At 46.7% G+C, this 24952-nt stretch overlaps 1 protein-coding gene across 8 annotated transcripts in view; it reads left to right on the forward strand.

Annotated features, from left to right (window-relative positions):
- Positions 1-24952, forward strand: part of Rbm47 (RNA binding motif protein 47) — a 135533-nt gene that overhangs the window by 51530 nt on the left and 59051 nt on the right. For 5 of the 8 annotated variants that reach the window (XM_075943318.1, XM_075943319.1, XM_075943322.1 and 2 more), the window contains one exon: positions 5953-6034. The gene's annotated coding sequence lies outside the window, so the exon portion shown is untranslated. Of the gene's footprint in view, positions 1-5952; positions 6035-20164; positions 20270-21006; positions 21081-24952 lie in introns of those variants that run through there. The other 3 variants (XM_075943325.1, XM_075943320.1, XM_075943321.1) reach the window with 3 other exon arrangements.

Consider the following 24952-nt stretch of genomic DNA (forward strand, 5'->3'; position numbering starts at 1 on the left):
CCGGCTGCTCTTCCAGAGGATCTGGGTTCGATTCCCCACACCCACATGTGGGCTTACAACCATCCGTAACTCCAATGTCGGGGAATCTGACCTCCTCTCTGGCTTCCCTGAGCACAGACACATGTATGGTGCACATACATATATGCAGACAAATCACCTATACACATAAAATAAAAATTAACAGAAACCTTTTTAAAGAATGTTCAGCTGGGCATGGTGGGGCATGCTTGTTATCTTGATACTTGGGAGGTAGAGGCACGAGGATCAGGGGTTCAAGCTTCAGCCACATAGCCAATTCAAGGCCAGCCTAAGCTACATGCATGAGACCTTTTATTTTGGGTATTTATTTATTTTTTTTTGGTGGAGTTTGTTTAGGGTGCATTTTTCAGAAAGATGAGCAATTTGGCCCTCCTTTCTTCCTTCCCACCCATCCCCCATTTGTGTGTATATTTATTTTGTTTTGTTTCAGGAGACTGGAGTCTCTTTCTCTTTTTTTTTCTTTTCTTTTTCTTTTCTTTTTTTTTTTTTTTGAGACAGGGTTTCTCTGTAGCTTTGGAGCCTGTCCTGGAACTAGCTCTTGTGGACCAGACTGGTCTCGAACTCACAAAGATTCACCTGCCTCTGCCTCTCAAGTGCTGGGATTAAGGGCGTGCGCCACCATTGCCCAGCTGAGACTGGAGTCTCTTATAGCCAAGGCTGGTCTCAAACTCTGTAGCTAAGAATAAACTTAAACTCTTGGTCTATTTCCACCTTCTAAATGCTGGGGTGAGAGGCCTGGAACACCAACAAGGCTTCCATCTTTCCCTTCCTAAACAAAAGTCAAGCATTGCCCCCGACACCTGGATTCCCCATGTTACTTTAAAAACAAAGTCGAGTACACTTGGTTACTTTTGTTTCCTGGGTGCAGAGGTATCCCGGCACTCCTGAGTCACACCCGCAGAAGGCAGAACCGGAACGTGCAATCCTGCTTTCTGGGCACTGACTTGCGTGGGCTCCGTGCTTGCTTCTGATAGGCTGTCTGGCTCCACCTTGCCAAAGTGAAAGTAGCTATCCAAATATTCCAATTCTATAGCAGTGAACACTGAGATTAAGTCATCTATTCAATCTGTCGGCCTCAACCCGTATTATTTTGGGACAACCCAGTTTTCAAATGCCCCTAGCCCACAATAGGGTGAGTCCATCACAGAGACGCAGGTGGCCTCCCCACCCTCAGGCCTCCTGGTGGGCATCTGTACACAGGCTGAGCTTGCTGCCTGCTTTTGTGTTCAGGAACCACAAGAGGGCGGCTTGCCCAGAAAAACCAGGTAAGAAAGTACTGTTCTTCCGAGGGTGGAGGAGACTTTGGACTTTTTCTAAACAGTTCTTGCATAAAGAAGCCTTTTTACGTCCGAGGTCACTCTTGTGCACACAGAGAGAGGATGTGCTCAGGATAAGGTTAAGAAGAGCTCTTTCCTGCATATACTTCCCCCTTTCTTTGGATATAAATATCCACCTCCTCACGTGGTGTTCTCCCCCACCCCCATCTTCCTTACCTTCAGTCTTTATTGCGGCATCGTTTATAGTTCATACACTGTGTGCGTGAGCGCATGCCTGTGTGCGTGCGTGTATCCTCTGAGCGTTTGTACCTGTAAGCCAGGTGTCTTACTCATTTTTGGAGGCTATCACTGCAGACAGCACATTTTGGGGGTCTCTCCCTGCACACAGCACAGCACTCTGTTGGCTAGACTGGCTGAGCAGTAGACGCAGGGATCTGCCTTTCTCTGCCCACTCTTCCGCTTCCCCTTTACCCCTCCCCCAAGTTTTAAGGTAGCTAGTGTTTGTGGCTATATATATATAGGTGCTGGGAGCTGAGTGTCACCTTGTAGCGTTGGCTTTGCTTGGAGCTCTGCGTAGCCCAGGCTGGCCTCAAATTTACCGTCTCCTTCCTGACTCAGCCTTCCGTACTTGACTGGCAGGCACCAGCTTCCTTGCCTGGCTTCTCTTAAGTCTGAAAATTCTATGTTTGTTCACAAATCTTACTTTTCAACACACGATCTTAGCCCAAATGCTGAGAACCTGGGAGAGAGCCAAGGAAACGAAACCCAAAATATCCCCAGACAATATTTAGGTTTTTAACCCTTTGTTACCTTGTTTGTTGTTTTAGTCTGGCTCGTGTTCACTGAGCGGGAGAACAATCTTTAGTTACACAATAATTAGTTTCTCATTTGTTGTTTAAAGTTTATCTGTGCTTTAATTAGTATTTGTTGCACTTACATATTTAGACTAATTAACTCTAGGAATCCTTCCTATGAGGGAAGTCTGCTTTCTGCCCTGCAAACTGACAGATACGCGAGGAAAGAGGCCTCAGTCACACTTGAGTGGCGGCAGAGAAAGGACATTTATTTCTGACTGTAAGGTAGTTTTTAAAGAAATACATTTTCCCACATGGGTACGTGACTAAAATCCCAGCGCTTAGGAGGAGGGACAGAGAGAACAGGAGTTCAAGGTCAGCCTCAGCGACTTAGTTCTATCCTAGCCTGGGCTAATGATCAGAGGTAGTTCTATCCTAGCCTGGGCTAATAATCAAAACCGTTCCCACGTTTGTTTCCTTCCATCTGTTTCTCCTTCCCTTTCTTCCTCTTCTCTTTTCTCCTCTTCTCTTGCTCCCACGTCTGCCTATGATGCCTTGGGCAGTGTCTGCACTGCTATGGTCGAACACACTGACCTCTTGAGTTCCACAACTCTTCAATCTCAAGCGGCCCTGCGCCCGTGTCCCTCAGCCCTCCTCCGCATTGTGGCCAGCATGCTTCTCCATGCGGTTCCAGGAAGCCAATCTCCCTTCTCAGTTAGAAGTCTTCAGCAGCTTCCTGTGCCGTCAGATAGGAACTCTGGTTCCTCCGTCCATCCCACTTGCCTAACTGAGTACCATTCTCTTCTGTCCTGCCCTCCCCCTCCCCCGTGCGCTCTGAAAAACGTTCTCTCTCCACCCTTCATCTTTGTCTCTCGGACACATTGGCTCATCCTTTAGGACTTGACTCTCGCTTCCCTTGATTAGTCCAGCTAGAGAAGTCCTGCCTTCCTGGTTTCCTTCCAACGCTTCTTGCGCGTGGTTTTATAATGGTCTCCCTGCAATTCTTTGTCCTAGTAATCTGCTCCCACCTAGAGAACAGTGACTTTGTCTTTCTGACTCAACATGTCTAGCCTAGGACCTGAAAATATATGTATTTTATCCAGAGTTGCTGTTTCCTGGGTTTGGCAAAAAGGCTTGGTGTATGATTGGAGTTCATTTAATATGTGTTGAAAGTGTGAGTGGTGGATGTTTTTAAATGTCCTGAAATGGTTTAGTCCAAGAATTGTGGATTGAAGAGCCATCACCGTAATCAAGTCAAGGTTATATTCTATGTGACATTATGGTACCACAGTTTCTAAATTTTATAGTCGCAGATAGAATGTGTCCCCTTCCTTTGCCTGCTTTCCACCCCAGTCATTTAATTGCAAACTTAGCCCCCTCTGCTCACTTTGTTGGCCTGCTGGTCCTGAGACATGTTGTGGGAGCGTGGGAAGTTGGCACTGATTGGTTCTTTTGGGGTATAGGAAGAAAATATCTAGACGAGCAGCTTCGACAGCAGGAGTTGATGCCCATAGTTGTCAAAGCTGGAATTCAAGATCAGAGCATTCACAAATTGGGGTTTCCAGTGTCCTCTCTTTGGCTTGTGGATGGCTACCTTCTTTAATATTTTTTCTTTTTTTTAAATATTTATTTATTTATTATGCATACAATATTCTGTTTGTGTGCATGTCTGCAGGCCAGAATAGGGCACCAGACCTCTTTACAGACGGTTGTGAGCCACCATGTGGTTGCTGGGAATTGAACTCAGGACCTTTGGAAGGACAGGCAATGCTCTTAACCACTGAGCCATCTCTCCAGCCCCCTTCTTTAATATTTTTTAAACACATTTATTTGTTGTTGGGTGGTGGGGCATGCATGGAGGTCAGTTCTTTCCACCCTGTGGGGCCTAGGGATCAAACTCAGTTCTGGTAGCAAGGGGCTTTACTTGATGAACCATCACGATGACCCAAGATGGCTGTCTTCTTGCTGTGTCATCTGGTGGCCCGTGTCCTTGTAACTTTTTCTTCTAAGGACTCCAGACATTTGTCAGGACTCATCCCAGGATCTTATTTAACTAGGATCTGATCTCTATACAGCCCCCTTCTGAGCCAATGAGGCAGCAGGACTGTATCCTGTGTGAGGCAGGGCTTCAGCTTTCACCAATGAGACAGCAGTACTGTGTATCCTGTAGGAGGCAGGGGCAGGGCTTCAGCCAATTTGGCAGCAGGACTATGTATCCTGTATAAGGCAGGGGCACGGACTCTCAGCACCTGTGGTTGCTTCCTTGTATCCAATTCCTGTTTTATAACATGTCAATAAAGAGGAGCCCAGGAACCTTCTGGGAGAGCCCAGTGTCTTCCAGTCAAATTATCTCTACTCCAAGTGCTTTGGTCTTGGGACCATCTTAAGAAACTAATGTTTCAAACTGCCGGGTAGAACTTCGGTATTTTTCTGTCTGGAAATCTGTCCCCTTGTTTTGATCTTTTGGGAAGCTGACCTGTGGGCTGCGCACTTCCTTTGTCGAGCGTTTGGTGGACTGGGAGATAAAAGCCAGGTAATGACATGGCACCACCTCCGTTTGCTGTAAGCAAACAGTCGGGTTCTTTATTACCCTTGAAATGGGCACTCGTGACACAGGTTGGACTCAGAGAAGCGAGGCCTTGCCAAGTGTCTGTGGGTTAAAGTTCTTTCAAGAACAGTATGCTAATCAAAAGTTCAAGCTTAGTTAGCCTGGCCCCTGCATGGGGAGAACTTTGGAATAAATGATTACTGAGTTGGAGCGGGAGTTATCACACTTCATAATTCCTTCCTCAGAGGCTGGCTGCAGGAGTGAGGCTCTTGCCACATCGATACATTCTCCGTGGAGTGGTATTATAAAATAAAACCTGCTGCGCAGAACCTGGCTACTCAAAAGGGTTTTAATGGCCATAAAATGCTGAACATTAGGGAGGCCTCTCTGTGTGAGCAGAAAAGCCCGCTGTAAAGGGCTTGCGAAGTTGGAGGACTATATAGACCCCTTACCCATCTTGATGTCTCTCACATACAATCACAGCACTTGGGAGCTGGAGGCAGGAAGATCGGGAGTTCAAGGCCAGCCTCACCACACAGTAGGTTAGAAGTCAGCCTGGGCTATATGAGACCTGGTCACAATGCAAAGCAAGTTAAGACAAATGCCCAAGACTACCCAGTTTACAGGCAGTAGAGCTGAGTTTGTCACCTTGCTGAATCTGTAGGGTTCTCCTCTCGATTCGTACAGCTAATATGAGTAGCATTGTAAACCCGTCAAAAAGGATGTCATTTCTTTTCTTGGGAGAAATGTCTCATAATGTTTGGTTATATTCCTGGTATGAATGAAAACACCATGTTTGCTTCTCTTCTCTGCCATTCTTACCAGCAGTTCTTTAAAAAAAAGCAAACAAGCCGGGCGGTGGTGGCGCACGCCTTTAATCCCAGCACTTGGGAGGCAGAGGCAGGTGGATCTCTGTGAGTTCGAGACCAGCCTGGTCTACAGAGCTAGTTCCAGGACAGGCTCCAAAGCCACAGAGAAACCCTGTCTCGAAAAACAAAACAAAAAAAAAGAAAAAAAAAAAGCAAACAAACGAAAGAGCTTTCTATTACGTGTCTTTCTTTTCCATGTGTGGGGTGGGTGAGGGTGGGGAGCGTGTCCCAGAAGAGGAGGGGTCAGCTCTCTGCTTCCATCCGGTCAGTCCTCAGGACTGAATGCAGGCTGTCGGGATTAACGGCAAGCTCCATTACTCTCTGAGCTTACTGGCTACTCCCTCTTGCTGGCCCCTATCAGGGGTTCTTGATAGACTCCTTGTTAACATGTTTGGGTTACTAACGTCATCTTCTCCATTTCACAGCTCAGGTAACAAGGAAATTAGAAGGACACCTTGCTCTGGGCCACCCAGCCTCCCTCAGCAGTTCCCAGCTCACTGAAGTTTGGTAAGTTAAAGTGGCTTCGCCTTGACCACTGCTCGGATGAACATAGTACAAGTGTCCTGCCGCTGTTGCCTCTGCCGCTGCCTCAGCCGCCTCCCCAGTTTTTCAACTAAGTCTCTATCGTTTGCTTTTATCAATAAAGTCTTGGGAGTCAGATGCTGGGGTGAAAACCTGCTAGCTCAGAGAGGCAGAGAAAGTACCCAGCTGACCTTCCTCCTCTGCCAGTGTCCCAGAAAGAGGACTCCTTCCTATGCTGTTTGAAACAAAACTCCTTCAACCTGATGTCCCTCCCTTCTACTTCCTGTGCCTCCCCCACCTCCCAACCTCCCCTTGCTGTATACGGTTACTTTCAGTCAACTCGTTGCTTACTCTGCCTCTTGACCCATGGTTGGTTTTATATAAATAACGCAATCTCAGGGTTCACGGTGTGATCAGATGTCCCGCGACACCAATACCACCTTGTTTTGTTTTTACTAAACAAACCGGGCTGAGTCCCCCGTATGTTTGTAAGCACCAATGTCCCAATAAGAGTGGAAAAAGGAATGATTTGTCTGTTTTGCTTAAATACTGTTTTAATGGGCACATTTAATGGGTGAGTTTATACTTTGACTTTCATTGGATTATCCTTAGCTCTGCAATGCCACCCTTAGGACACCCCCACCTATCAACAGTGGCCTAAGAAGTCTGCAGTTGGGGTGTACCTCATGGAGACGTAGATTCTGGGAATCCTTAAATAACCCACATGAAGTGAAGTGTTCATAGGGTGCAGTGCACCTTTTTTGGGGGGGTACTGAAATTTCAAGAGGAGACATTAGCGCGCTGACTGAATTAATGGGAGCCATGTGCTTACCAAGTGGAAATTTTAGCACGAGAAGCGACCCCGGTGCTAGCGGTGTGGAAAATGACAGCTGAGTTGTGCTGTAGAATAAGCAGCCCTTCCAGATCACATGGCCTGACACGCATGCACACACAGGTACCTACCCATGCACCCACACACAGGAGCCCACGAAAGCATGCACATACATGCCTGCAGACTACACACACACACAATGGAGAAAGAAAACAAATGAGGTTCTGATGTTGTCCAGAGCCAGAGGTTGACCATCAGGGACAGTCCGGAATTTAAGTGACATTTCAGCAGACTCAGCGGTAAAAGAATGGTTTAATAGGGAGAGGGGGGCTGGGGACAGGTGGCACTGACTGGGGCAGTCACGTGAGGATTACAGCATAATCCACAAGTACCAGTAGCAAGGAGTAACACAAACCAGGTGGAGCAGAGTGGCTTCAGGTGTAGAACAAGGGTTAAATTTCTGGAAGAATCTTTGACATCCTTCAAAAGACAGATTTCAAGCCGTGGTTCAGATATTGTCACTGCTATGTTTGGAGTTCAACAGAACTCTTTCCTGCTTTCCATATCGGCCACCATTACTCCTGGCGCTGGGTCTGGTTTTCCTGTGAGTCCTCTCAATTCCCCCCACCTGTATTTCTCACGACAGTAACCAGCTTCTGCCTCGCCAACCATGGGCTCTTTTTTCTGATTTACTCTATTTTAATGGAATCCGGCAAAGGTGTTCATTAGCTTAGTCCAGTTATCCCCACCAAAGGCTGCATGGGAAAAAGTCAATGGTGTTGAGTGGAGCACCCGCCCTCAACTCCTTGACTCTGCCTCTTGGGCCTGTTTTCCACCTCAGTGCTCTATGCTGATATCGTCCATCAGAAGCACTGTTCAAGTCGACGCTGTGGCACGGGTTTGTAATCCCAGAACTTCAGAGATAAAGGCAGGAGTTCAAGGCCATCCTCGGTTATAGAACCAGTATGAGCTGTGTGGAAACCCTGTTCCAAAGAAGGAACACTATCTATCTATCTATCTATCTATCTATCTATCTATCTATCTATCTATCTATCTATCTATCTATCTATCCTATTATTCTATTCTATCTATCCCCACCATATATATGCTTAAAACATGAATATGAGAGAGAGAGGGGGATGGGGGATTCTAGCTCTGAATTGACCCTCTCGAGCCTGACAGTTTCTAAGTCAGCGATGAATCTGGGGGTTCCTTTGCTCTTAGGCACTGATCAAAGCCAGATCTTTCAGATCTTTTCAGCATGTTTATAATCTCTCTCCAGCACCTGCCTCTGAGAATTTTACCTTAGTCTGAGATCAGAGCCGTTAGTTTCCAAGCAGAAGAAAACCTGAACTTTTAGTATGAACTATTTGTTTCTTCTTTGGCTATAACTTTAACAACAATACTGTGTGTGTGTGTGTGTGTGTGTGTGTGTGTGTGTGTGTGTGTGTGAGAGAGAGAGAGAGAGAGAGAGAGAGAGAGAGAGAGAGAGAGAGAGAGAGAGATGCAGGGGAGTAAGAGTTCCTGATGGGAACTTCAGATTACATAGTTGAACATCTTGAGTCCTGACCCTTTCCAAACAATTGTCTTTTAGATGCTGCCGTTCCAAGGAAATTCATGGATTAGGAGATAGGTAATCTACTAGTTGAAAATGTGAGTTGTGTTTGAAATGGAGAAAAAGTGAGCACATAGGACAGTTCTGTTTTTTTAATTTTGTGTGTGTGCGTGTGTGTGCATTTATAGGGGTGCGTGCATGCATGCCCTGTCATGTATGAAGGTCAGACAACCACTTTCAGGGGTGGCTCTCCCCTATCATTTTGGTCCCAGGAGCAAACTCAGGTCCTCCGGCTTGGTGGCAATCACTCCATGTCACCAGGATCTTTGTTGCTGTGCTGGTGGTTGTGGTTAAGTGGCTGGCTGGTCGTGGTCCTGAACTGAAGCTCAGCCAGTGAAATGACAAAGCCCTCAGGAACAGCTTTCCATACGGCCCCTAAACTCGGAGAACGATTCTTCAGAAAACAACCCTCTCTTTTCATTTCCAGAAGGCATCTGGAGGTGAGGGCCCTCACGTTGCACAATCCGTGTGGCCTCTAACGAGGGAAACTTGGTAAGAGCAAACACCCCCAAAGGTCAGACAGAACTGAGCAGACTGTCTTTTGTTTAGCTGTGCACCAGGAGGGTCCTGTCACAGAATGTCCCTGGGTTGCTCCAAACACTCCCAGAAGAGAGGTTCTAGAAGCAAATTTTCGGCTGCTCTGTTTTTAACAGAATAGCTGTTTGCTTAGCACACAGCAGTGGTATTTACTGTATACAGTGTAACGTTAATACAAAGAAAGGGAGAGGGGAAGACTCAGTTCAACTTGAAACTTGCCCAGGGCCACTGTAGGCAAGATTCTGAGGACTGTGCAGGGGATTATCCCAGCAAATGAGGTCTCTGCAGCAGAATCCAAGAAAAGCCACAAGTTAATAGGAAGTACTAACATTAAGTGTTAACAGCACCCCAAAGTAAATATTCAGAGCCTTCATAGTGTATTTCTTAGAAGAGGATACAGCTCCACTGTAGAGTGCATTGCACTATGAAGCCCCAGCCCCAGCCCCAGCATCTCACAAAGCTGCCTGTGGTGGTCCATGGTCGGCAATCCCAGCACTTGGAAGGTGGAAGCAAGCCAACCAGAACAGTGGCATCCTCGGCTCCATATGGCACTTGAGACTAGCCTGGGATATAGAGACCCTATTTTCTTTAAGTTTTAAAAGTCTTTTCTCATTTTACGTACCAATTCCAGTTCCCTCTCCCTTTTCTCCTCCTGCTCCCTCCACCTTCCGTTCCTCCCTCATCCACTCCTCATAGGGGGTAAGGCTTCCCATGGGGAGTCAACAAAGTCTAGAACATCACTTTGAGACAGGACCAAGACCGTCCTTCCAATGCTGAGCAAGGTATCCCTCCATGAGGAATAGACTCCAAAAATCCAGTTCAAGCACTACGGACAAATCCTAGAGACCCTATTTTTTTTTAAATCACCCCCAAAAGTTTCATATAAGGTATAATTCCTTTACACCTCCTCTCTGACAACTTGCTTGTCACCAAGTAAGATAACCAATTTTCAAAATGAAAATGACAGAAAGGCAGATAGGAGAGCCACAGCTTACCCAGTCATGTGGCAGACAAGGGGATGTTGACTTACAGTGGAAGTCTGTCTTCTACAAGGAAGCGGTTCATTCCACTCTGTCCAGGAAAAGGAAAACTGGACACCCACGAAACGTGTGTCCCTTGGCAGAGTAGCAGGTTGGTGGTTCCATGCTTTGTGGAAGTGCATTTAATGGTTTGGAGAGTAGGAAATACAGTAAGGTTCCGGTGGGTGGCACATGCTTACGATAACAAGATTCAGGAGGGAGATGGGGCCAGGAAGACCAGGAGTTCACACAGTGAGTTTGAGGGTAGCCTGGGGTAAATATGTATGAGTCTCTCTCTCTCATACACATACACACACAATATTCCTTCCAAAAAAAAATTCAAGCCGGGCGGTGGTGGTGCACGCCTTTAATCCCAGCACTCGGGAGGCAGAGGCAGGCGGATCTCTGTGAGTTCGAGACCAGCCTGGTCTACAGAGCTAGTTCCAGGACAGGCTTCAAAGCCACAGAGAAACCCTGTCTCAAAAAAAAACAAAACAAAAAAAATTCAAGAAGATGCAGACAAATAGGTTGAATTTTGGGGGAAAATAGCTCTTAGATTCTTAGTTAGGGTTTCTATTGCTGTGCTGTGAAGAGGCACAATGATCACGGTAACTCTTACAAAGGAAAGCATTTCATTGGGGTGGCGGCTTACAGTTCAGAGGTTTAGTCCGTTGTCATGGCGGGGAGCATGGCTGGATGCAGGCAGATGGTACTGGAAAAAGATCTGAGAGTCCTACATCTTGAAGGCAACAGGAAGTCAGCTGAGACACTAGGCAGTATCCTGAGTGTAGGAAGCCTCAAAGCCTGGCCCCGACAGTGACCCACTTCCTCCAACAAGGCCATGCCCACTCCAACAAAGTCACATCTCCCAATAGAGCCACTCCCTATGAAATTATGGGGACCAGTTACATTCAGACCACCACAGAGTCCATCTTACCTTTGATTAAATATCAGGAGAAAAGATTAAGACTTTTGTGTAGACTCATTAATTGATTCTAAAATCAAGAAATTAAGGCCAAAGCCCAGTGTACTAGCCAAGCTTTGAACTTAGGTCTCTTGATTCTGTAATTGCCTTTGCAGCTGAAGTTATAGTTTTAGTGTCTCATTACTGCAGTAGCCAATAAAGATGAAAAACCCAAAGACCATGCATCTAAATATCAACATTCTAGTGGATTTTAGATGGTTGTCATCCTTAGATATCTATGTGCATAGATATATATATGCATATATATATATACATATATATATAATTGGATTTGATTTATCCTTATTGTGTGTTTGCACACATGGCTGTGCATGGTTGTTCTGCCTTATTCCTTTGAGACAGGAGCTCTGGGTCTTTAGCTAGGCTGGCAGTCAGCAGTCCCAGTGATCCTTCTGTCCCTGCCCCACAGTTGTCACCCAGGTCCTCAACGGTGGTACAGTAAACTGTGCCAACCACTGAGCCATCTTTCTAGCCCCCTGGTTTGCTTGCTTGTTTGTTCGTTTTATTTAAAGGATCGTTTTCTGTATACGTACACGTGTGAATGTTCGTGTGTGAAAGCCGGCACGTGTGTGCCGCGGCGTGCAGATGGAGGTCGGATTCTGTGTTGGTTCTGTTTTGTTGTGTGCAGCTTCCTGTCCCTCAGACTTCTAGGGACTCTTCTCCCTGGCTGCCCCCATGACTGTGGAAGTTATAGGGTTCTAGAGGATGTTACTGTGCCCAGCTTTGTCTGGGTTCTGGGGATTTGAACTCAGGTCCTAACATTTGTGCAGCAAGTCCTTCACCTACTGAGCTATCTCCCCAGCCTGTTTTACATTTTTGCTGAATTGGGAGAAAAGGAAGAAAATTATGTAAGAGAAACTGTGTGGCCTGCCATCATGTAAACTATTTACCATCTGACTTTGAGCAGAGGAAACACTCGCTACAAAGTGGACTGCCTCATTACCTTCCCTAGGAAGTGGCCAGACTAGTTACCCTTCCCTACAAATTGGCTTGCCTCAATACCTTCCCTATGAATTGGCCTACCTCACTACTCTTTTTCTTATCATTGTCATTCACCTTCTGAGACAAGGTCTCATTGTGAAGCTCAGGCTAGCTTGGAACCTGTCATATAGCCCAGACTGGCCTCAAACTTGTGGCAGGTCCTCTTGCCACTGCTTCCTGGGCTCACAGGAATGAACTACCACCCTAAACCGATACTGGCCACTCTCCAGGACAGATCAGCGACTCCTGAACAACAGTTTAAATTCTCGTCTCTGTTTTAGACAACACTGACAGCAGGTGAAGGCACCCTGCCTGGCTGGTGAGTGTAGGGGCACTGGGACCCTTCACCACTGTATGTGAAGTCTAGAGAACAGGCAGGGTGCTGGGACTCGATCAGTAAGCCCAGAGACTATGGTTCTGCTCTTGGCTTGGGGATTCGATGAGTCACAGTTTCTGGCTGTGTCCTTGGTAGTCAGCAGCCCCAAGAATCAAATCTGAAGGTATCTTGAAGGAGAAAGACGAGAAATAAGACCTGGTTGTACGAAGTCACCAAAGAGGGAGCTCAGCCTGCCCCATTCTGTGGTTAACACTGGAGGATCTAGATTGAATGAGCAGATAAGGGGCCTCTCTCAGGAGGCACAGGGCAGTGCTGAGCCAGGGTCTGCACTCAGGTAGCAACACTGCCAGCCTGGGCCAGAGGGCTTCTCTTAATGACTTGTACTTTTCTCTCTGGTACCCATTGGCCTTGTGTCCAGAGCCCTTGGCTGTCATACTCCCCTCCCCAAACCTGCTTTCTCCTGCGGTACTAAGTGTTTCCTTCTAAAATGCTCCTCTTAGCCAAGGATGCTAATCCTGCTCCTCTTCATTAAGACTCCAGTTTGGGCCTCTGCTCCCCGTGAGCTTCTTTCTCCCATCCTTGTTCCACCTAACGTGGCTTCTGGGTACAAAACTGCTGTTAGCACAATCCAATTTGCTTTCCCTCTGATAGAACCTCATAGTTAATGATAAAAAAAAAAACAAATCAAACCAAACACACACAAAGAAGAAAGCAATGAAGAAGGAAGGAAGAAAGAGAAAGAAGGAAGGAAGGCTTTGAGACTGGAGAGGCAGCTCAGTTGTTAAGAGGAACAACCACTTAACAGAGGACCCAGGTTTGGTTCCCAGCACCCACATGGTGGCTCACAACCATCTGTAACTTCACATCCTCCTCTGACCTCCTCAAGCACCCATATGGTGCACATAGACAAATGCAGGCAAAATCTCACACACATGAAGCCAAACCTGAGAAGAGAGTCGATTGCCTTTGTAGAGAAAATCTTTCCCAAGAGAAAGAGGGGGTGCCTCTCTCTGGTTGGTCGCTGAAAGCAGCCCCCCTCTTCTTAACTTCTGGCAAATCCATTTCTATTTTTTTTATTACTTTGATGAGCATGTAATAGTGGCATGCATATTCTTCCTTCCCTTCTTACTGAATCATTAAAAAGCAGGAAAAAAAAACAAAAACAAAAAACAGCAAGCCTTACCTTTTTTTTTTTTTTTTTTTTTTTTTTGTTATGGAGCCCAAGCTTATCAAGTCTACCTGGCAGCCAGGGCCATGATGATGTAAAAGCAGGACTTTGGTTTATAACAATGCTTGTGTTTGCTTTGGTTGGCCCACACCAACTAATCTGGAAAAATTTCCAGTGCACTCCCAAGGCTGATCTAGGTTCAGCTTAGGTTCCTAGTGGCTTCCCATCAGCAGTGAGGAGTGGCATCCTTGAACCACTCTCCATGGTGGGACTCCCAACCCAGAACAAGGTACAGGGTAGCACAGGGTAGCACTGGTTAGAAAAGTCCACCCTGAGTCTAAACCCTTGTGCCAGCTCTGGGCAGCTAGTTAGGCGCACACACCCACCTCTTGGGTTTCCCTGTTACTCATAGCAGAAAGCACAGCTGTGAGATGGCAGATGAACAACAGAGGTTGGCTCACTGAAATTTGAGATGCAAATAACTCGGGAAAGCCAACCATTTTGGGGAACCTGCATTATTCAAAAGACAGTGAAAGGAAGCCTAAGGGCTCCACGCTGAGATTTTGGCGTCTGAGCCGAGGCGGCAGCTCCAGGCCTTCCTTTCCCAGTCAGTAGCTTCTTTTGGTTTCTTTGGGGGTTTAGTTTTCTCATTTGGATGCGGAAATCAGAGTTACAAGTAGACTTGCCATAGAGGAGTTGACGGCCTTTGTCTAGAATTTACTGCTAGGCAGGTGGATCGTCCCCGTAATCCCAGCACTGCACGCAGGAGGCTGAGGCATGGCAATCCCCAGGAGTTCCGGGCTAGCCTGGGCTACAGAGTGAAGCTGAGCCCAAAAGCAAACAACAAAATCTAACCCAACTCAAATCCAAATAAATAATAAAAATGAAAAAGAACTGTGCCAAGTAATCAGCTCTGAAAACCCTTATACATGTTGTATTTATATATTTAGGAATATATGTTTCTGTGTGTCTCTGGGGGCTGGCCAAGTGCACCCACAGGTGCAGGTGCCTGTAGAGGCCGGAAGAGGGCATCAGATTACCTGGAGGTGGAGTTACAGGGTCTTGGGGACCAAACTCTGGTTATCTGGAAGAGCAATGTGTGCTCTTAAGTACTGATCCATTTCTCCAGCCCCTTCTTTTATCTTAAAAGAAGAAAAAAAAATCGAATCTGTCTCACTAAGTTGCTGGCTTTGAAGTGCCTGTAGCCCAGGCTGGCCCTGACTTTTCTTGAGTAGTTAGAATTGTAGACCTAACTTAGGAGACTCCTTTGTGAGGGGCATATACGTGTGTGTGTGGTGTGTGTTTGTCTGTGTATGTGTGTGTATCTGTATGTGCCTGTATGTGAGTGTGTATGTATGAGTGTGTATGTATCGTATGTGCGTGTTTGTGGGTGCATTCACCTGTTCATACACATTTGGAGATCATAATCACTTTTTGCTTTATATTTTGAGGCAGGGTCTCACTAATCCTGGGACTCAGTAATTCTGATGAAGGAGCTGGTCAGGGATCCCCTGGGATCTGACTGTGTCCGCTCCCTAGAGCTGGGGTTGCAGGCACCCACACGCAGAGACATAGACATATGCAGGGACACAGACACACACACCCAGACAAATACACACAAACATACACACGGACACAACACACAAACACACATAACATTCCTCATATTGTCTCCAAACATTCCTTTTTTTTTTTTGGCTTTTCGAGACAGGGTTTTTTGTTTTTTGGGGTTTTTTTTTTTTTTGGTTTTTTGAGACAGGGTTTCTCTGTAGCTTTGGAGCCTGTCCTGGAACTCCCTTTGTAGACCAGGCTGGCCTCGAACTCACAGAGATCCACCTGCCTCTGCCTCCCGAGTGCTGGGATTACAGGCGTGCGCCACCACCGCCCGGCGAGACAGGGTTTTTTGGAGCCTGTCCTGGAACTAGCTCTTGTAGACCAGGCTGGTCTTGAACTCACAGAGATCCGCCTGCCTCTGCCTCCCAAGGGCTGGGATTAAAGGCGTGCGCCACCACCGCCCAGCCAAACATTCTTATTTGATACTAAATTCAAACTCTATAAGTTACCAGTTTTTGTGTGTGCATATGTGTTCCTAGGAATCAAACCCAGAGATTTGAGCACGCTAAGCAACTGCTCTCCCATTGACCTACGTCATCCCCAGCCTAATAAGAGGCAGTTTCCTAAAAGCTGAGTTGCATTGTAGGATCTCTAAACACATCAGTGAAATTTTTCACGCTTTGTTCCATTGAAGTTCTTGGTCTAGCTTGAACTCCCATAGGATGATGCTAAACCGTCATGGTCATTTGGAAAATATTGGATTACTTATTTGTAAAACACTGACACATTTTTATTGTATAATAGGCATTGAAATTTGTTACTGTCACAACTGATCTTCCTAAAAAGCAGCCTGTAATTACTGGCAAGCTGGCAAGCCCATGGTAGCAGGGCCAGTCCCCCGCCCCCAATTTTAACTCTCCCTTGACAGCGAGAATTAGAAGCAGCTGCAGTCTGTGAAGCGCCAGGGCAGGCTTACTGCTTTCATTTGCTAGAAAGCATCTGCCAAGAGCCTGAAGTTGCGGAGCTGTAGCTGATTCTCTCTCTTACAAATGGCTTTCTGGGAGGGAAGTGGCAAGACTGTGGTACATCTCAGTCACATAGGTGATCCCCCCTGAGACAACTGTCGTGACCAAATAAGCACTTTTCTGGGTGAGCTTCCCCGGGTCGGGTCCCTGGAGTCTCACTTTGACAGAAGTGGCCGTGGAAGCCAGGACCAGACAGTGGAGCTTCATGGTGTACTCTCTCCCATCGCAGCCTTGTGCTTCTTGGATAATTTGGGAAACACCAAAAGTCACTGAGGACTTCTTTATGGTTTAGGTTGAGGCTGGCACTTGCGACAGGCACCTTCAAGGCCATCTGCACCCTACTGCTTGAAGCCTTTCTCTGATATTTGAAGGAGCTGGAATGATAGGAACTTTAGCTTTCTTTCTAGATTAAACCCCTACCTCTCTTTCTTATCTGTCCCCTCATGTTCCCCAACTCAAAACTCCTTTCAAAGATCTGAAGCCATTCTACAGGTTAAATATACACAGGGATCACCAGTGTCCGGGGCAGAGCTGGGCTGCCAAAGCATACAGGTGTCTTGGAAGTGAGCAGCAACCCCTCCATGAAATATTCTGCCTTTTCAGAACTCTGGAGCTGAAATATCCAGAGTCAGTGGAATGAGGGCCTGTGAAATGTCAAGGCCAGTCTGGTCTCTGAAACATCAAGGCCACGTCACAAAAACACAAAGCAAAACAAACCCAAGTGACCCCTCGCATATGGGTGCCCTGAGGACCACAGGGTAAATCCTTGCCCTGGAAGTGTTAGGATTGGGGGTTTGAATGGGGAGATGGGAAGTATGAGGGTAGCTAGGAATACAAAGTGGGGTCCTACCTCAACAAATCAAAGCAAAAAGCCAACCAAATAAGAAAAACATGTGCTATGTGGAGGACATCGGCCTCTCTCAGGGACACAGATTAATCTGTGACCAGCGTGAGACAGCGTAGGTAAGTCACAGCAGGCCCAATGATAGGCAGATCTCTCCGCAGCCAGCCTACAGGGCTTAAACATCACATTTGTAACACAGGGAGCAAACCGAAGAGGGGGGAGTCTATACTATTTGGTTGGATTTTGTGGTCAAATGAGGACCCCTCCCCTATCATAGATTTTCAGTAGGTTTTCGGAGGAGTAGGAAAGGTATCGGGGTGGGAGCACGCAGAATAGAATGAAGAACGGGCTCCAGTGGGTTCTGAACATAGAGGGGCCGAAACTAGAGGAGGTGGATCTCCACTAGCAATAGGCATGCTTGCTTGGGGAGGCTGCAGGGTGCATGGCAGGTGCTTTGGACTCAGCCTAGAGACTGGTCATTATCAGTTCTGCGATCAGCACAGCAGCACTGTGCCCCTATGCTGCCTCTCAGCCCGTCCTCCCATAAGTCTGAGCTAAGGGAGACCTCATATAATCAAGTGCCTGGAGTTGTAGACAATTAATAAATGACACTTGGGCCAGGCACTGGTGGTGCACACCTTTAATCCTAGCACTCAGGAGGCAGAGGCAGGCGGATCTCTGTGAGTTTGAGGCCAGCCTGGTCTACAAGAGCTAGTTCCAGGACAGGCTCCAAAGCTACAGAGAAATCCTGTTTCAAAAAAGCAAAGAAACAAAAATAAATAAACATAAAAAAAGTAAATCACACTTGGGTCCAGCACACGAGATGCTGTGGCAGAAGGAAGGCAAGTGCTACACAGCAATATTATGTCTTTTTAAAATAGCATGTTAATTATTGTTGTGCATTTAATTGTTGATTGTGTGTGGGGGGGGGGGTGTGTGGGTGCCCGTGCATGCCACAGAATCATGGGGAGATTAGAGAACAATCTGGGAGTCAGCTAACTTTTCACTGAGTCGTGGGACTAAACACTGATTGGGCTGTGGCAAGTGCCTTTTCCTCCTGAGCCATCTCTCCAGTCTGAAACCGTGTCTTCAAAAACTAATGTTTAGAGACTGGAAAAATGGCCCACTGTTTAAGAGTAGTTGCTTTCCTAGAGAGCCTGGATTTGATACCTGTCGCCTATACGGCTGTTCACAACCATCTGTAATTCAGTTCCAGGGATCTGATGCCCCCTCTCCTCACACACACACACACACACACACACACACACACACACACACACACACACACACACACAGAGTGCACTTAACACATGGGGGGAAACACCCATAAAATAAAGTTTGGTTTTAGTTTCTGTTTCTTTAAAATAGAGTCTACTCTACGTAACTCAATCTAGTTTCACTCCTGGCAATCCTCCTGCTTCTGCTTTTTGAGTGCTGGGATTCCAGACATAAACCACTTATACCTCGCTTTGGATGTTTGCTTTTTGGTTTTTTGAGACAAGGTCTCAAAGCCCACTCTAGACTCAGACTTGGCAATGATCCTCCTACCTCACCCTCCTGAGCCTGGCTCGATGCTTGGTTTTAATGGCTCTTTCATTTGCTATCATTGACAGTTTACTTTGTACATTAATATAGCTATAATATAGTATATGAAAAGAAACTACATTCTTCTTACCAAGTGTGGCCTTTTCTTCTACTGGGATTTAGCCAACAGAGTATTCCTTTGTAATTAGACATTTCTACATTTTACTCCTCAGAATCCAAACATGATGAGGTAGAATCATGGCACTTGGGAGCCTGAAATGGGAGGATTGGTGAGAATTTGAGTTAGTCTAGGCTGGCTATTGAACTGAGTTCTAGGCTACTGTGGGCTACAGATTGAGACCCTATATAAAAAATAAATACAGGGACTGGAGAAATGGCTCAGCGGTTAAGAGCACTGAGGGCTCTTCCAGAAGACCTGGGTTCAATTCCCAGCACCCACATGGCAGCTCACAGCTGTCTGTAGCTCCAGTTCCAGGGAATCTGTTTCTTTTACACCAATGCACATAAAGTTAAATAATCAAAAACTTGAAAACAAACAGACACTGTCTCGAAAAACCAAAAAAAAAAAAAAAAGAAAAGAAAACAAACAGACAACGAAATACTCAAGTGTATTCCCGCCAGTCAGACCCAGCACTGGCTCCACGCCAGGGATGCAGCGGGGACACGTCCTTCTGGAATCTATGAACACCGGAGTGGAAGGGGGTACCCCAAAGAGGGGTATGTCAGAAAGACCCCCGGGAATGGGAAGGGAGAGCCATCCCTCCACTGGTGAGGTTTGGCCTTTGAGGGTGTGATTTCATTGGGGTGCCTGAAGAGTGTCCAGGAGAAAGGTCTTATAGTTCAAGAGAAACTGGGAAACTGAGCCTGGGAGCCCAGAGTGAGAATAGAGAGATGAAAAGACGGATCAGGAGGGAGAAAAAGAAAAACAAAAGAACACCACAGCAAGAGGCTGTGGCAGAAAGATCACAAGTTCAAGGCCTGCCTGAGCTGAAGAATCCAGTCTCCAACACAACACAGCACGCTTAGGAGGTAGGAAAGTCGCCGGTGTGTGTGTGTGTGTGTGTGTGTTCAGGACTGGTTAACTGATTGTGTTAGAGGGCAGTGTGCACAGATCTGTTGTGTAAGCTTGCACGAGAAGACTGCCCTGGGCTGGCCGGGCCTGCTGCCACACCCCTGAGCAGGCAGATAAAGGGTCTTTTGTGAAACCCACCCTAGACAGCCCCAGCCCCAGCCCCAGCCCCAGCCCCAGAGAAGAGAAACTCGCTGCTGAGCTGAAGCCTCCGTAACCGGAAGGAAAGGAAACTAAGCCAGGGTTCATACGCATGGGTGTGAAGGGGCATTTGTCACGTCACAGCCCTTCGGCCCTTCGAACCGTGTTTTGAAGATCCCAGTTGGAGAACTGTCAGCTCCTTGAGGTCTCTTCCTTGGCTCTAGAAGGTTGTTTGTTTGTTTGAAATGCTGGGAGGTAGAGATAGCAGCCCAAGGTCACAGAGTCTAAGAAAGTCACAGAGTATAGAAAGCCAGGCTCCCAGGCCTACATTCAGTCAATTTTCCATATCTCTACTTAAAAGTAAGAAGTACTAAATTCTGAATACTCTTGGGGACTGACGGCTGACGCGGGGGTGGGGATTAAAAAACTTTTTTTTTTTTTTATTTGCCTAACCTGTCTGCCAAAGCAAACTTGCTTCTCGAGGTGGATTTGCTCTCCTTTTAGGCCCATAGGTAGCGAAATAATCATCTCTCCTCACTCACTGTCCACCTCAGAGCGCCCAAGGTACGTGGTACATGCGTGTGTACACTCAGGACAGAGGTTCTCTGGACCAGGCGGCCCAGGGAGCTCCCGGTTCCTTCTCTATTTGGTTAACCCAGGTTCTAGGAGGCTCCTGACACGCGGTGGGTGCTGATCGCTTGGTGCCAGTTTCTGTTGTCCCTCAGTTCTAATTGTTAAACAGAATGGAATGCCAAACTTCTGGTTCGGAGCGAAGTTGCTGTTTAACTGTGACTGGCTTTGGGGCTATGGAAAATAGGGAGCGAGTTTGTCATTGGGGAGGATGCCTTTTGCAGGTGCCGCCTCCCCAGTAAATAGAAATACTTCCCCATAAATGCGTGGCTGCTGCCGAGTCTGCAGGTGTGCCGGGGAGTTCTGTCCTTTGTCTCCCTTTATTAACTCTTAATTTAGACACCTTTTCAGTTTGACAAGCCGAGACTTGCTTGCGGATTAGAACAAGGTGATCGTAATGCCACCTTCCAAACAAAACTGAAGGAAACCTCTCAGGCCCCTAGCGTCTCTAGAAGCTCTGCTTGCTAATTCCCCCCCCCCCCCTTCAAATTTGGGTTTATTCCCCCTTCTTAAAGGGAAGTGTGGAAATTTGCTTGTTCATTGACATTATTGTACATTGCAAGATAGCTTTGCTACCATTATATTGTGTTCTCTCAATGGTGTTTGCTCTGAGGGTGGGACGAAAGGCTGTTTAGTGTCTCGTAAAACATTTACCAAAAGCACTGAGCCATGGTTCTGAAGGGCATTCCGTTGCCAGAGCGTGGGAGGCGAGGGCGAGCAGGGGAAAGAGAGCACCAGGTGTTTGGCAGGTACTGTTTTCATACTTTGGTATTTATTAATATTTAAAATCATGGATTGCGTTGGCCTCAGACCCCCTCCTCCGGTAAGGGTGGGAATGGTGAGTGGGAAGTACGTGGGGTGGGCCGGCTGAAAGAATTTCTTGGTAAATTCTAGTTTGCTGGGGGCTGGGAGTCCTCTCCGCTGCTGTTTTCGGTTTTACTAGAGGGTTGAGCCTGTTGCGGGGGAGAGGGTTGAGAGCTCCCGGTGGCCTGAGTCTTTGTGTGGACTTTAGCAGGGAGTCAGGCCCAGGGACTCTTGAGAGACCAACCAGGTGTCACCTTGTGTCTTGTACCTATTGAAAAGCTTTTGCTAAATGGTGGTTCTGATTTCATGAAAATACTTGAAATTTTCCTTCTCCCCGCCCCCGTCCCTCTTGTGTTAAGTTTAGACAAGATAAGTACAAATTAAAGGTCAGCGTGGAAACAGGCTTTATCTTGTGATCTAGACTTTAGGCACAGTGATTTTAGAGTCTCTTTATTGCCGGCAATGGACTTGGGAGATTCCTGAGTTAATATGCTTTGGGAATACTGAGTCTTTTTACTGTAAAGATTAGGGGGCAGGGGTAGAAAAATGTGATCAAGAGGGACGCGAACTGTATACTTTTGATCAATTGTCATTGCGATTATGCTGGACATGGATACTTACGGTTGTGGATAAAATCCAAACAGGAAAGAGGAAATCCTGAAAAAGTACAGCACCGAAAAAGTAGGTGTCGATTCTTGGAGAATGGTGTCGCGGTATAATATATGAAGTACAGCAGGCATATGGAGCCAAAAGGCCCTTCCGGGGTGGCAGTGTGAGGTCGGGATTAATGGGTGAGAATTTCATCCCTTCTGCCGGAAGGTGATCCGAGTCAGTTTTTGCCATTGCTGCTGGCGGAATGAAACCAAGGGCTCTTTGAACAGTTTCTAGCCACTGTAAAAGATCTGGGAGAGATGACGGTTTCCAGTGTAGAGGAAGCTTCCCCCTCTGCTAAAGCTTCTGGGTTAGCTTTGTGTGCTTGGGCAGATAGGGCTCTGGTCTAACAACCATGGAGGTCAAATGACCTAGTTCCAGGGATCGATGGTTCACCGCTACCTCTGTGGAATAGCCAGTCATTCAACTGCTTTGACGTAACCTTCGAAAAGCGGATTAACCTTTTCTTATACCACCCCCCCTTTAAGATTTCAAAACCAGCTGGGTGTGGTGGCAAATGCCTTTGAGGCCAGCAAAGGCTAGTGATCTCTGGGTTCAAGGCCAGCCTAGTCTACCGAACAAGTTCCAGGACAGCCAGGTACACAGAGGAACTCTGTTTTGGGGAGATTTTTTTTTTTTCAAAACAGGTTTGAAAACTATCCTGCCACGTAGGCATACCCAACTTGTACAACCACGTGCAAGCTAGACCTTTACATAGTTGTACAAATGCACAGGTCCTCTGATAGAAAGCCAGCCACTGGCCTGAGCTTTCCCTCGCTTCAGTAATTCATTTGTTTTAAAGATAAATCTTTCTGGGTTCTAACTTGTTTGTTTTGCTTATGAATTTTTCTTACTGCATTCATTTATTTGTGTGTGCATGGGGCAGGAGCACACGCCATAGCACACGTGTGGAGGACGAAGGGCAGCTTGAGTCAGTTCACACCTTCCACCTCTGGGGTCTGGGGAACCGGTCTCAGGTCGACAGGCTTGACCTTGTGCTGAGCCGTCTCACCAGCCCTTGCTCAGGACTTTTCCATATGTACGCTATGTATTCTAAACCCCATATTCAGCAACTGTAAGGTCAAGTTTGGTATGCACAGACAAAGAATAACCCCCGGAAGAAAGGCAAGCGAGCTAAGTGCAGGTTGCTGATGACTTTCCTGCGAGGCCAAAGTCCCGCGTTTTAAAGTGGAACAGGAGGAAATGCTTCCAAGGCGAACTCACAAAAGGCTTGCTCGCTGGGCTCGATCTCAAGGGTCCCAAGGGTCCGTGGTAGTGAGTAGAGTTCAGAGCAGTGTGCATTCTAGGGAGAGAGATACCAGACTCTTGTCCAGGGGCCTTTTGCTTAGAATAACAAAAGACAGCATTGCCTTCTCAGCCTTTTTTCTTTTTTGTCAGTTATCCTCAAATTAGTATTTCTTCTTCTTTTTTTTTTAAGATTTTACTTATTTATTACATATACAGTGTTCTGCCCACCTGTTTGCCTGAAGGCCAGAAGAGGGCATGAGATCTCATTACAGATGGTTGTGAGCCACCATGTGGTTGCTGGGAATTGAACTCAGGACCTCGGGAAGAATAGCCATCTCTCCAGCCCCCTAGTATTTTTTTTTCTTAACTACAAATGATAGATCATGTTTTCAATGTTGCATTAACCTAGCCTATGTGTTGGAGTGACCTTTTCAGTGAGGCCAGGTTGGCTTCGTGGGTGGAATCCCTGAAACTCCCCTGTTAGTGCCTCCGTTGGATATTTCAGGTCACTTCTAGAAAGGGCAAGGCTGCCCACATTCTCTCAACAAGGGCTTTGTTCTTTTCTCTATAGGTAAAGAACCTTTCATGGGCACCACTTAAAAATCATTAATTTGCCTTGAATAAATCATCTTTAACTTTATGAACAACCACAGGAATTACATCTTGTAGTTGTACAGTTTTTTTCTTGGCCTGGAGAGGTGGCTCAGTGGTTCCTTTAAAGGACCCAAGTTCAGTTCCCAGCGCTCTCTTCAAGGGACTCAGGGCACTCTGTAACTCCAGCACCCTCTTCTGGCCTTGGTAGGCAACTTCACCATATACCCACATACAGATACACATGTAAATTCAATTTTAAAATAAAGCACATCTTTTTAAAAATCAATTTCCATGTTTACCCTTTGTTTTAGTCTTGCAATATTTAAAAATGTCATCTTTAGCTCTAGAAGGTTGAAGTAGAGAAATCCAGATCATATTTCTAACTAGGAAAAGGGTTGATTTGCAGACTTTCCATCTCCTCGGAGCCCAGCTCTTCTCGAAGGCCCCCCACTGCCACCCACTCAGTGTGTGGTGAGCTGTGTCAGCATTACCAGATCCCACAACTCACTGTGCACTGACTGTACATGAGACACTGCACCAAGTGCTTTGTGTGTTCCATCCCCAATTCCCATACAACTTTGCTAGCTTGGGATCATTCACCCCTTCCCATCACAGGGGAATCCAAGGCCCCGAGCCGGCAGGTGATTGGTTCCCTGCTTTCTGCCACAAGTGCTCCCATGCCCACCATGTCACCTGGCACAGGTCTGAAAGCAGTGTTTTTCCATCGTCTTCGTCATTACATTTGAGGTCAATGCAGGAGGCCTGGGACACCTTTCTTTTCTTGTAAGTCTTGATGTACCCAACCCCACCCTCCTGATGAAGAGATGTCTTCTTTGTAACCAGACGTAGATGTGATGCTGGGTTAGATCCAGCTTTAAAATTAACCTTTAACTTGCAGGGTTATAGGAAAACCAGGGTCAGTGGCTATGAGACCAGAGGGCCTGTTCATCAACAGGACCAGTGACCTCTTTGGGGGGACCCTGGAAAAGGCAGCTCCTTGGGTAGGAGATGGGTCAGATGACCCCAAAGAGTGTGTTTTGTGTGTGTGTGTGTGTGTGTGTGTGTTTACACATAGAGGCCAGAGGTCAGGTGGAGAAGGCATGGTAACAGGCAGGTATGGTGGCAGAAGCAGGAAGCTGCCTGCTGACATTTTATCATCACACAGGAAGCAGAACGAGGAGCAGGAAGTAGGGCCAGGCTAAAAAAAAAAAACACCTCAAATCCAGGAGTTAAGAACACTTGCTGATCTTGCAGAGGACTTTCCACCCTATTGGTAACTCACAAGTATCTGTATCTCTCTTCCAGGGGATCCAGCAGCCTCTGC

The sequence above is a fragment of the Microtus pennsylvanicus genome, chromosome 12 (genome assembly GCF_037038515.1).
Source record: "Microtus pennsylvanicus isolate mMicPen1 chromosome 12, mMicPen1.hap1, whole genome shotgun sequence".
NCBI lineage: Eukaryota > Metazoa > Chordata > Mammalia > Rodentia > Cricetidae > Microtus > Microtus pennsylvanicus.